This window comes from Dermacentor andersoni, chromosome 1 (assembly GCF_023375885.2).
Source record: "Dermacentor andersoni chromosome 1, qqDerAnde1_hic_scaffold, whole genome shotgun sequence".
Lineage (NCBI taxonomy): Eukaryota > Metazoa > Arthropoda > Arachnida > Ixodida > Ixodidae > Dermacentor > Dermacentor andersoni.
The window spans coordinates 364,700,917-364,714,749 of NC_092814.1; the positions used below are offsets into that span (position 1 = coordinate 364,700,917).

A 13,833-nucleotide genomic window follows, 5' to 3' on the forward strand; every position below is an offset into this window, starting at 1 on the left:
AGTGGGGCTGAAGTGTGGTTTCGACGAAGCGTATTTTAAGGCCCTTAAAATGAAAGTTGCCCCGAAACCAGCATTTCAACGAAGAGGGATCCTCATTCTTGACGAGATTCTAGTTAGAAAGGAGATCACGGTGAACTCACGAACACTGACATATGCCGGGCTTGTTGACTTTGGTGAGAATAACAGCCAAAGCAATGAGCCGGCTGATCACGGGCTCGTTTTCGCCTTCGCACCGTTCGGAGAAAAATACTTGCAGCCAGTGGCTGTGTTTGCCTCCAAGGGACCTACGAAAGGGACGCTCCTAGCACAGCTACTGCTTCAATGCATTGTACACTTAGAAGAAGCGGGCCTTTTAGTTGATGGTGTTGTTTGTGATGGCGCCTCTACTAATAGAGCAATGTGGAGACAGCTTGGAATCAGCGGTGCTCTGGGGCATGTTGTAAATGCCTTTGAGCACCCACTGGATACATCACGAAAGGTGCATGCGTTCGCAGATGCACCTCATCTCTTCAAGTGCATACGCAATCGTCTGTATGACAAAAAAGTGTTGAAGAAAGGCGGAAAGTTCATTAAATGGTCTTGCTACGACGCCCTGTTTGTAGCAGACACCAAAAACGCAACTGAGCTGAGAGTATGCCCAAAATTGACGTACAACCATGTTAATCCTTCTAACATGCTTAAAATGAGAGTGAAATTGGCAACCCAAATTTTCAGCAATTCCGTAGCAAAAGGAATTTTGTTTTACGAACGTAGAGGAGCACCTCGGCTGGTCAATGTCGAACCGACCGTTGAGTTCACAATCTTTATGAACAACTTATTTGATGCCCTGAACCGGCGGTTTCCAGGAGAGAAGGTCTGACTATAGACTGCAATGATTTTAAAGTTCTTGAGAGAGCCTCTGATTGGCTTGACGAATGGGAGGAAGAAGTTACAAAAGGAGAAATTCCTCAAGATCTCTTCCTAAGCCGGTCAACTGCGGAAGGATTAAGGGTGACGCTCAAATCTGCTCGTGAGCTGTCAATCTTCCTGTTGAAAAAGTGCGATTTCAGGTATGTCCTGACCGGAAAAATGAATCAGGACCCGTTGGAATGTTTTTTTGGTGTTATTCGACAAGCGGGTGGCCAAAACGAACATCCAACTTTCCCAACGTTCTTGCAACTGTACCGTATGCTGTCGCTTTACTCCCTCCTGAAGCCACCGCGGTTTGGTAACTGTTCAGCTTCCGAGAAAGAACAGTACGGCGTTGTGACCTTGGCTGACTTAAAGAACGCATATAACAGCTCGGCATCGAAGGAACTGAACAAGCTGGACCAGCTGAAAGAGCGGCTCGACAGCCTAATCGACGAAGGGAGCTGGGAGTGCGATGAAGTGTTTGAGTATGATGATAACGATGCAAGTGTTGTTGAGTGTATAATTTATTATGTTACAGGGTTTGTATCCAGGAAAATTTTCAATCAGACCTCCTGCACTACGTGCAAGAAAGCACTGGAGGGTCAGAAAGGCTCGTCAAAGGTGCCCGAAGCTGAGCTTGTTAATTGCAAAACAAGGGGCAGACTCACGCACCCTAACATGCACCTCTATCGGCTTTTCATGGAAGCTGAAGAACATTTCTCTAAATACGCAAATCTGGGAGATGCCTACGACAAAACAATTGATGCTGTACTAGAGAAGTTCACTTTCACTTTCCCTTGTACTATCCACAGGGAGGACATTCTCGCCAAGCTACTCTATTATTATATAAGCCTTCGTATGCGTCAATACTGCCGTCAGTTGAAACGCAAGCACGTTGAAAAAGGCCAGGACTTGCGTAAAATGTCCAAACTTGTGTGACCACAAGGAGCCGAGCTGCAGGGTGTCTACCAACCGGGAAAACCGGGAATTCTCGGGGAATTTGAACAGTCTGGAAAAACTCAGGGAAAACTCGGGGAATTTGTGCTTCTATCAGGGAAAATTAGCTGTAACTTTATTGAATGGGAATGAAAGTCGTGGTAATACTGGCTCCAGTAACAGAGGAATCGCAACGAATCGTCATTGACGCCGTGTCATCTGCACGATGTATTGCCAGAGTAGTTAATGACCGATTTTGTAGACGTCCGATTTTTCGGACATGCCCGATAATTTGCGCGGCTTTGTGGCACCACCACGTACTCCATATAGTCAATGTATATTGCCCTGACTGCAGGTCAGAAATGGCATTAATCAAAGCCGCCACTGCCACTATTTTGATTATCTCGCCGCCTCGAACCGGCACTCTCGCACGCAGATCCGCTGGCAGCCGTAACCACCACCGCGACAACGTTAGGCCTAGCTGCTTCTATGTTCGCTATTAAGCTTCTTGCCATGCGATGCCGTGTTTTTCATTGAAAGAATTCGTCGCTGTCAGCAATGGCACCGACTCTGCCTTGGTAATCCTCGCGATTGGCTTTGAAGCTCGCAGAGCACAACGCGTTGCGTAAAGCCAGTCTCCGAAAGTTAGCTTCGCCTCAGTACAGTAGTGTTAGGCGGTGAAGCACAAGCGTGGGAAGGGGCAATTGTCACGGGCCACAGTATCTATTCCTTAATTATACACACGTGCACCCCCATCTCCTGTCAGAGTACGAGCACCGATATGCCTAGTAAGTGTACTAGCAGGCCTTAAGAGCTTTTTCGGGCGTGCCTGGGTCAATTTCAGCCCTTAAGGGTAGTTAAAGACAGGCATTCATTACTTTTGGACTGCCCGATTTTCGGATGTTTTTGCGGCCCCTAGGGAATCAGAAAAATCGGACGTCGACTGTACAACTGACCAAGAGGATGCTTCAAATGATCCATGTGGTTAAAGCGTGGTAGAAGGAGGATGAGAACAAAAAGGGCCGACGCACTGAGGAATTAAATTAACGGGAACGGAAGCGTGCCGCCGCCTTTTTGAAGGAGCTTGAGCTACAAATATCTAAGTGTTGGTAGACGCCGAGATGCAGATGTCCCTCATCCAAACCAAAATAAACTGTTTTAAGCAGTGAAACCCAACACTGAGATGTTGTGTACGGGCAGAGAGTATGTCAGGACAGTTGAGGTTGACTTCCCAGCTGCTGAGAGAGAACCTTAGTTGTGACAAAGTTGAGGCCTCATACAGATGAGCTTGCTATCAGTTGATAGAAATAGCTCATGTTAAAAAAATATTTACTTATGTATGCATCTCCTTTTCATTAAAATGTTCGACTCAATTTGGAATGGGTTTTACCATTTCTTTCGCTGTGCATTTTACTAACACCTTCCTTCTGTTTTCTTTTTAAATAAAATAGATATTACCCCTTACTATTCAAACTGGATTAAGTCATTTTTTTCAGCATGCTTACTAGAGAGTGACAGCATTGGACAACGTGGTGTCAGCCTCTCTTGACGTAAAACAAAGTTCTGGCTCATTCAGGGAATTTTGCAAAGGTGCTCAGGGAAAACCTGGAAAACTCAGGGAATTTGGAAATGTCAACTTGGTAGACACCCTGGAGCTGAGTGTACTGTTTGTTATTTTGATTGTATGCACAACAGTCGAATTTAGGTGTTCCGTGTGTAATAGTTTTGCAGTGACTAATTTTTGCTTCATGTGTGAAATAAACACATAAGTTTCTACCTGGGTTGTAAATTTTTCTGAGCTACGGAAAACACCCACTATCATCCTCTTGGAAATCGCATGCAGTTCTCGCGTAACAGAACTAAGGCATGCGTTCAGCCGCTTTCACACACAGATATTCATTTATTTCCCCATCGGAGGGCCGTAGCCGCTGGATTCTCAAACGCGACTGGTAACTTGATGCGCCCTTCATCTCATTCTTTAGTGAGAAGTAAACGCTGTCTATGTTATAACTGAGAAAAATTGCAAACTATGTAATATTGGCTTGCTTGGTTCCCGCTCCACCAAAGCTTCTTCGTAGCGTTATCTGTCGTCTTGCGCGAGCGTCGATAAAGGGGCTTTACGCTCGGCCTGATCTGCGGACAACTTTTTCAGAGTTAACGATGATTCACAGTATAACAAACGCCTAAAAAATCAGCTGATGACCGCAAGTTTCCCCGGAGCTGCATACGGAGACGCTGTGCTAGAGCCACGAACGGCGCCGCTACGGGCACAAGTTGGAAGCGCCATCTGTCGAGCGAGAAGGAAGCACAACAGTATAGTCCGAGGGCTGGCGGCGGCGTTCGCTCACCTAAGTTGTGTTTCACTGTGGTTGGGGCAGCTGCGATGGGTCTTAGAAGGTTGACAAGGTCAGACTTGTTGATATTGTGCGACGATTTGGGAGCTGATGTGGATGAAAAATGACAGGGCCAGCTATAGAAAAGGCAATTAAAGATAGTGGCAATGACAATGAGAGCATTGAGATTGCTTGGGAGGTGGTACAGGAAACGCAGAAATGTGAGTTCGAACGTCAATAGTGCGAGACTGAACGTGAGCGAGAATGGCAAGAGCACGAAAAAGTAATGGCAGCATTGAACAAAGAGATAGAACATTTGATCACACAGAGACAACGGCAGCCTAAAAAATCTGTAGGTAGTACGCAGCAAAAGTGGGAGGAAGTCGCTAGCAGATTTTCGTCGAAAGCCAAAGAGAGGAGTAGTACCTGTGAGGTTAGCAGCACGTTCATAGATGAACGGGAAGTGTTAGCTGCTTGCGATGCCTTAGTGGCAAAAAAGGTCATTGAAAGCCGTAGTGAGTGTGACGAGGTGATGTGCCAATAGAGCGCTGTAGAGACAGCTAGGCCAGCTGTGAAAGAATTTGCACAGTCACCGCGTGTGCACGTCGCAGGTGTTTTGAATGAAGCTCAGCTAGTATCGCTGACCCGGCAGACACGAGCACATATGACAAGTCAGGGCTGCGTGCCAAAGTACAGTGCAAGCCGGACGATGCGAGGGCAGTTCGTAAGAATTGCGAGCTGCGTAGCTCTAAGGCAGACAACTGCATTGTTCAGGGATCGGTAATTCACGTATGAATCATTCAGACTGTGCGGGTGAGACAGCGATCGAGACGGACGAGCTGTCGCAGCCTGAGCTGTACAATGCAGTAGAGGGCAGTTCGCAGGTATGCGAAATGCTTAGCTCGAGTAAAGACTGCTGCATTGTTCCAGAGTCACGTAGTCTGTCCATCAGTTGAGGCAAAGAAGGAGATGATTTAATTGAAAAACATGGACTGTGGGCATGATACAGTGACTCGGGCTGACGAGATGTGTAACGGCCAGCACGAGGCATGAGCAGAAGGCTCAAAAGTGAGTACAAGGAAAAACCACCGTAGAAAGAAGCATCGTCAAGATTTGAATGTGGCAGAGAGCGTGACGCAGCCTAAGAAAGCGAGAAGCTTCAAACAGCATGAGCAGGGCGCAAAAAAAAGAACGGTGCGGTCGTCATTGACAACATTTTTGATCACGTCCGAGCCACCGGCTAAAAGGAGTCAAAGAAGCATGCTCTGCACAAATGCGGACAAAGGGCATGGGGCAATTATGGTCCCAGTTCCGTGATTCTTTTCGGGGTGCAGCATACGTTTTGAGGGAGTGCAAGGTGGCAGGATGAGACGAGGTAGGGAGGCGCGACATGGTCAGACGCTCATTATGAAAGCATGTTGCCAGGACACAAATTGGCAGGGAACTGTGACATCTGGAAAGAGCTGATGGAATGTCAGGCCTTTTGTTGCTCGTGGATAGCCAGAATAGCTTTCAAGGCGTGACCACCTCAAGTACGGCTCATAAGTAGGAGTCTGTCATAAGATAGTCGGGACGATAGACAAAAAGAAAGATTCTGTAGAAACAAACGTATTGTCTGTTCATTTTTGAGAGTTTTAGAAGTTTCGCGATTTTTGACGATAGTTTCTTTCAATAAGTAATGAGCTTTATGTTTTCGTTTGAGGAGCTCGGAAGTTGGAAAGATGTATTTTGAGGTAAAACTTTAGTTTTGTGAAGTGATCGTTAATGAGTAGCTAGGCTTTCTTTTTTTTGTGACTAACGAAACGTCAAGGTCATTTTTTTAAAAACCTATAGTAACCAACGTTTGTAATAGTTGACCTTTATTGCAAGTGTTTTCTGAGTTTTTCGTGTAAGGTTAAGTGCGTTGGGTTTTCAGTAAGTGCATAATTTGCACAGAGAAGCATTGGTATAGTTCTTTCAGCGTGTGTCCTGTGCAGACGGAAGGAAACAATGTCACTGGGTCGCTCGTGGGTGTTGATGGCAGCAGTATTCCAAGCTTCCAATTAAGCGTGCGTGGAATTAGTTAATAGCAGATGTGTTTCTTTTAGAGTTCCTGTGAGAGCATAAGTTATGCAAGTTTAATTGTTGTTAATTTAAGGTGTATCCTGTATGGACAAAAGTAAGAAATGTAAGTGTTTGGAAACGTCGTCGTGAGTAGTGACCGCAAAATTGGCGCAATTTTGAATATGTATCTGCAGAGTTGACGCAGCTGTTGAGTGGTACCAGTGGATGTGATAAGTAGTCCACTGTGATAGAGTATGAACAGGCTGTTCATGAAATGAGGCTGCCTATAGGTTGCTTAAGTAAACTGACATATTACTTTCCTTCTTTTGAATAACGAGGTATGTAGTTTATTATGGTCTGGGCATCATCCTCGTAGCTTTAAAACTTTGCTTGTGTATGATTATAATGGTTGTTTTCATTAATTGTTTAGCTTTCTTGTTATTTTTCTGCAATGGCAATATCACTGTGGCCTTGTTGGCATATGAGGAGATTGGAAAGCGTTTTTTTTAGAAAGGTGGTTGAATCTCCATTATCAAAATTGGAGAAAACAAACGAAGGGTTGAGTTTGACATAAGAGCCTGGCAAGTCAAGGGTAAAGAGCCTGCACTTGCAAGGGCAGTACCATGTTGTTTCGTTTGTTTGACTTGCGTTCTCCAGGGCACGGGATCTAGGAAATTGTCACACGAAGCTCGTCGCCAGTGCACTATAGGCTTTGTCAGCATTCTTCATGACCAGCTAATTGAGTTCCCCGGCCAATCCAAACTTCCGGGGCAAGGAGGAGCTGTTAGATATGGACCATTAATTAGCATCGGTCAAGTTCTCCGAATGCAACCACTCGGCATCGCATTCCAGTTGTGGTGCGCAGGTGTGCGTCGACCGTGCTAGCACACTTGTCAGACAAGTTGGCTATCCCCGCCTCGTGTGCTGCGCGTGGAGCTTTTGTCACCCTCCTGCGTGACGATTCCCGAAAGTGCAACTGGAGGCTGGCATGGTTTGAGGTAGTTGACCCTAGTCCTCAAAAAAGCTGTTTTGCAGCACTGGAAGGCCATTCAAGGACGACCAGTCCCCTCCTGCTTGAGCGCCTACCAGGCGAGGAGCCAACGCCGGACGGAGGCAGCCGTTGGAGAATAGAGCCCATGGAGTGTCCACATTGGCCGAACATGACACCTGTGCGGGCTTGCCGATTGGATGAAAATGACTAAATCTATACAGGCTCGACGATTGGCTGACAATGACCTGACCTCGACGGACTGAAGGGATTGTAAGCCCAAGAACCATCGGAAAGAGAAAGACGTTCTTCTTGCCACGGGCTGCTGCCTCCAGTTTGTTGCTGGCCGCGATGATGACTTTTTAGTGTTATTTTACCCGTTTCTAGTCCTGTACATAATGTTAGTAAACCTTCCCTTCTCAAAGTCCCTTCAACTTCGGCTAACTCCCGCACTGAACGGCAAGATCAAACAAGCCTTAATCTGTCACTTTAGCTTTACTTAATATTCGACTTTAGTGGTCCATTTGAGTGCATTGAACAGACTTCATCTCCCGTTGAAAACGTCTTATTTTGGGCCTGCCCTAGGAAGATTTTAAATCAATAATCATAGCTCACAATGTTAGGTTATGGTTCAGAATAGTTAGTTGTTGGGCTAGTCGGTTCAGCATCTTGCAAAGGGGAGCACAGAAGTGGTGCAGAAAAAGAGACCAGACAGAAGGTGCTCACCTGCAACTTGTATGCGCTGATATTGGTGTGCATCACCAATACAAGCGAGACTCTCGCTTGACACATGAGGTTGTGACGCCAGACACGTGCCGCTATTAATAATCCCCATGCTGGTGCTGGTGTGGTGATGGTTGAAGTGTCTGGTTTCACAACCTCAGTCTCTCTTGTTTTGGTGATGCACACGAATATCAGCGCGTGTGCATCGGGGCTCATGTTGGAACTGTTCTGTGATAAGCTCAGTTGCGAGTGGGCGTCTTTCCTGTGTTTTTACGCACCAATTCTGCACTCCCCTTTGCAAAATCTCGAAGTCAATCTGCCCTCTTCCCTATGGCGTCTCCTCCTCACATGTGGGCCACACACCATATCTTGGAGGTAATCTCTCCGTGTCTAGTGGTGATGGTTGGTGTACACTCGGTTCCCGCATGTGTCTAGTGTTGGCGGTCGCGTAATCTCAAGTTTGCAAAACATGGTGTGAACTTGTGTTGGGATAGCGAGTGTTCGTGGTCACTGAGTAAGATCTGCAAATGTTTTTCTGAGCGCTCGTGACACTGATAAAACTATGAACCTTACTTTGTGCAGTTGTCTCTCTGCTATCGCCATCAATGCTCCACCTTTTGCGAGTCTGACTTCTCTTTCTTTCTTCCTTTCTTTCCTTCTTTCTTTTTCTTTCTTTTTGCTCAGGATGTATATCTGTATTTTTGTTATAATTTTGTTTTAACGCGACAGCGTTAAGGAGCTCGTGTCGTTTGGTGTCGTCGGTGTCGGCGTCAGCGGCATTGGCCGCGAGCGACAAATCCCAGAAGGCACTTCATAAATAAAAAACATCTTGCAAGATGGGCTGGTGGGAATCGAACCAGGGTCTCCGGAGTGTGAGACGGAGACGCTACCACTCAGCCACGAGTTCGTTCCTTCTAAACGGGACAAAATCGCCTCTAGTGAATGCGGTGTTGCCTTAGAAACGTGCCGTAGAAAGTTATACTGCGGTGTATATCAGTAATTATGACCATGGAAGTTACAGAAGTCGCAGTTTCACGAGTAGCGAAGTACGTTTCCACTAAATTTCTTCTGCGCTCTGCGCACACGCAGAGCCATCTTGCGGCAAACACAGAAGACCCCCTCCTCGCAATGTACGGCGCTGCCCCGACAAATGGCGCGCCACTCGCCCCATGACCGCATCCGCCTTCATGGCACGTCGGGGCCCGGCTATCTCTGCCGATCGCGACGTTTGGCTGGCGTAGCGCGTTTGAGTAGGCAGTGCGAACGGGGTGCGATAACGCTATCGCGTTCCACTTTTGAAGGCGAAGCTTAAGCGTCCTCCAATTTTTTTAATTTGTGGTCGCTAAGTGTGGTCACCATGGTGTACAAAATTTACAGCCACGCAATGCACGCAAATGTCTGACGCCGTGAGCCACGTTGATGGATTGCTCTCGATACGATCTGCATCGCAAGCGCTGGCGTCATAACTGCACTATTACTGCCTGACGTTGCCATTGTTTTGATCATCATCATCATCAGCTTATTTTATGTCCACTGCAGGACGAAGGCCTCTCCCTACTATCTCTAATTACCCCTGTCCTGCGCCAACCGATCCCAACTAGCACCAGCAAATTTCCTAATTTCATCGCTCCATCTAGTCTCCTGCCGTCCTCGACTGCGTTTCCCTTCTCTTGGTACCCATTCTGTAACTCTAATGGTCCAACGGTTATCTAACCAGCGCATTACATGACCTGCCCGGTGCCATTTTTTTCTCGATGTCAATTAGAATATCGTCTATACCCGTTTGCTCTCTGATCCTAACCGCTCTCTTTCTGTCTCTTAACGTTATGCCTAGCAATTTTCGTTCCATTGCTCTTTGCACGGTCCTTAACTTGTTCTAAAGCTTCTTTGTCAGCTTCCAAGTCTCTGCCCCATATGTCAGCACCTGTAAAATGCACTGATTGTACACCTTCCTTTTCAATGATAATTGTAAGCTTCCAGCCAGGAGCCGACAACGTCTGCCGTATGTGATCCAATTCATTTTTATTCTTCTATGAATTTCCTTCTCATGATCAGGGTTCCCTGTGATTAATTGACCTAGGTAAACGAACTCCTTCACAGTCTCTAGAGGCTGACTGGCAATCTTGAACTATTGTTCACTTGCCTGGCTATTCATCATCATCTTTCTCTTCTGCATATTAATCTTCAACCCCACTCCCACACTCTCCCTGTTAAAGTCCTCAATCATTTGTTGCAACTCATCTCAATTCTTGCTGAATAGAACAATGTCATCGGCAAACCAAAGGATGCCAAAATATTCGCCGTCGATCCTTACTCCTAAGCCTTCCCACTTTAATAACTTGAATACTTCTTCCAAGCACGCACTGAATAGCATTGGAGAGATTGTGTCTCCCTGTCTGACCCCTTTCTTCATAGGCATCTTCCTGCTTTTCTTCAGTAGAATTAAGGTAGCTGTAGGACCTCTGCAGATATTTTTGAAAATGTTTACGTAAACGGTTCTGCACTCCTTGATTACATAATGCCTCTATGACTGCTAGTATCTCTACTTAATCAAATGCCTTTTCGTAATCTATGAAAGCCATATAGAAAGGCTGATTGTACTCTGCGGATTTATCAATTACCTGATTGATGACATGGATGTGATATCCATCGTAGAGTAACCCTTCCTGAAACCTGCCTGTTCCCTTGGTTGACTAAAGCCCAGTGTTGCCGTTATTCTATTGAAGATTATTTTATTAAATACTTCATATAATACTGGGAGTAAGCTACTGGGACCATAATTTTTCAATTATTTAACATCTCCCTTTTTTGGGGATTAGTATAATGTTTGCATTCTTCCATTTTTCTGGGACCCTTGCAGTCGATAGGCACTTTGTATAGAGAATCGCCAGTTTTCCAAGCGTTATGTCTCCTCCAGCTTTGATTAAATCGACTGTTATTCCATCTCCTGCCGCTCTTCCCTGTTTCATGTCTTGCAAGGCCCTTCTGACCTCATCGCTAGCTATAGGAGGAGTTTCTGTATCCAGTTCATTGCTGTTTCTAATGGAGGTATCCAGACTCCTTTGGGTACTGTAGAGGTCAGCATAGAATTCTTCCGCTCCTTTTACTATATCTTCGAGAGTGCTGATCATATTACCATGCTTATCTTTCAGTGCATACATCATGGTTTGTCCTATGCCAAGTTTCTTTCTCACTGATTTCAGGCTGCGGCCGTTTTTTACGGCTTCTTCAGTCTTCCTCAGCGTCATAATTTTGAATTTCACTTATTTTCGCCTTGATTTCATCATCTCTCTGTTCTAAGGCTGCATATTTGTTTGCAAGTACCAGCCTGAATTTGTCTGCTTTTGCCCTTACTGCCTCTAAGTTGACCCTGTTTCTTCTTGAACAATTTTACTCTTTCTCTCTTCAACTTGAGGCAAGTCCTGGCCCTCACTAACCTATGATCACTGCACTTTACCCTACCTATCACTTTTACATCCTGCACTATGCTGGGATTGGCAGAAAGTATGAAATCAATTTCATTTCTTGTTTCAACATTAGGGCTTTTCCAGGTCCACTTTCTGTTGCTACGCTTCCTGAAAAGGGTGTTCATTATTCTCAGCTTATTCCTTTCTCAAAATTCTACCAGCATCTCTCCTCCAGCGTTCCTAGAATCGACGCCGTAGTTGTCAACTGCTTGTTCACCAGCCTGCTTTTCCCCCACTTTTGCACTGAAGTCGCCCATTACTACAGTATACTGAGTTTGCACTTCCAACTTCCGACTATCGAAACTGAGCATTCGACATAGCTCAGTCAGATAATCCCGCATCATCATCAGCATGGTTACGCCCACTGCAGGGCAAAGGCCTCTTCCATACCTGCACAACTACCCCGTTCATGTGCTAATTGTGGCCATGTTGTCCCTGCAAACTTCTTAATCCCGTCTGCCCACCTAACTTTCTGCCGCCCCCTGCTACGCTTTCCTTCCCTTGGAATCCACTCCGTAACCCTTAATGACCATCGGTTATCTTCCCTCCTCATCACAAGCCCTGCCCATGCCCATTTCTTTTTCTTGATTTCAACTAAGATGTCATTAACTCGCGTTTGTTCCCTCACCCAGTCTGCTCTCTTCTTAACCCCCTTAACGTTACATCCATCACTCTTCTTTCATAGCTCGTTGCGTCGTCCTCAATTTGAGTAGAACCCTTTTCGTAAGCCTCCAGGTTTCTGCCCCGTACGTGAGTACTGGTAAGACACAGCTGTTATACGCTTTTCTCTTGAGGGATAATGGCAACCTGCTGTTCATGATCTGAGAATGCCTGCCAAATGCACCCCAGCCCATTCTTATTCTTCTGATTATTTCAGTCTCATGATCTGGATCCGCGGTCACTACCTGCCCTAAGTAGATGTATTCCCTTACCACTTCCAGTGCCTCGCTACGTATCGTAAACTGCTGTTCTTTTCCGAGACTGTTAAACATTAGTTTTCTGCAGATTAATTTTTAGACCCACCCTTCTGCCTTGCCTCTCCAGGTCAGTGAGCATGCATTGCAATTGGTCCCCTGAGTTACTAAACAAGGCAATATCATCAGCGAATCGCAAGTTATTAAGGTATCCTCCATTAACTCTTATCTCCAACTCTTCCCAATCCAGGTCTCTGAATACCTCCTGTAAACACACTGTGAATAGCATTAGAGAGATGTTATCTCCCTGTCTGACGCCTTTCTTTATTAGGATTTTGTTGCTTTCTTTATGGAGGACTACGGTGGCTGTGGAGCCACTGTAGATATCTTTCAGTATTTTTACATACGGCTCGTCTACACCCTGATTCTGTAATGCCTGCATGACTTCCGAGGTTGCGACTGAATCAAACGCTGTCTCGTAATCAATGAAAGTTATATATAAGGGTTGGTTATATTCCGCACATTTCTCTTATCACCTGATTGATAGTGTGAATATAGTCTATTGTTGAGTAGCCTTTAAGAAATCCTGCCTGGTCCTTAGGTTGACAGAAGTCTAAGGTGTCCCTGATTGTATTTGCGATTACCTTAGTAAATACTTTGTAGGCTGTGGACAGTAAGCTGATCGGTCTATAATTTTTCAAGTATTTGGCGTCCCTTTCATTATGGATTAAGATTATGTTGGCGTTCTTCCAAGATTCCGATAAGCTTGAAGTCATGAGGCATTGCGTATACAGGATGCCCTGTTTTTCTAGAACAATCTGCGCACCGTCCTTCAACAAATCTGCTGTTACCCGATCCTTCCCAGCTGCCTTCCCCCTTTGCATAGCTCCCAAGGCTTTCTTTACTTTTTCTGGCATTACTTGTGGGATGTCAAATTTTTCTAGACTATTCCCTCTTCCATTATCGTCGTGGGTGCCATTGGTACTGTATAAATCTCTATAGAACTCCTCAGCCACTTGAACTATCTTATCCATATTAGTAATGATATTGCCGGCTTTGTCTCTTAACGCATGCATCTGATTCTTGCCTATTCTTAGTTTCTTCTTCACTGCTTTTAGGCTTCCTCCGTTCCTGAGAGCATGCTCATTTCTATCCATATTATACTTCCTTATGTCAGCTGTCTTACACTTGTTAATTAACTTGGAAAGTTCTGCCAGTTCTGTTCTAGCTGTAGCGTTAAAGGCTTTCATACATAGGCGTTTCTTGATCAGATGTTTCATCTACTGCGATAGCTTACTGGCATCCTGTCTAACGGAGTTACCTCCGACCTCTACTGCACATTCCTTAATGATGCCCATAAGATTGTCATTCATTGCTTCAACACTAAGGTCCTCTTCCTGAGTTAAAGCCGAATACCTGTTCTGTAGCTTGATCTGGAATTCCCCTATTTTCCCTCTTACTGCTAACTCATTGATCGGCTTCTTATGTACCAGTTTCTTCCGTTCCCTCCTCAGGTCTAGGCTTATTCGAGTTCTTAC

General features: G+C 45.5%; 1 protein-coding gene across 1 annotated transcript in view; it reads left to right on the top strand.

The window, feature by feature from the left end:
- The window catches only part of wds (WD repeat-containing protein wds), a 107,742-nt gene that overhangs the window by 47,666 nt on the left and 46,243 nt on the right, over positions 1 to 13,833 (top strand). The gene's annotated exons all lie outside the window — the stretch shown is intronic.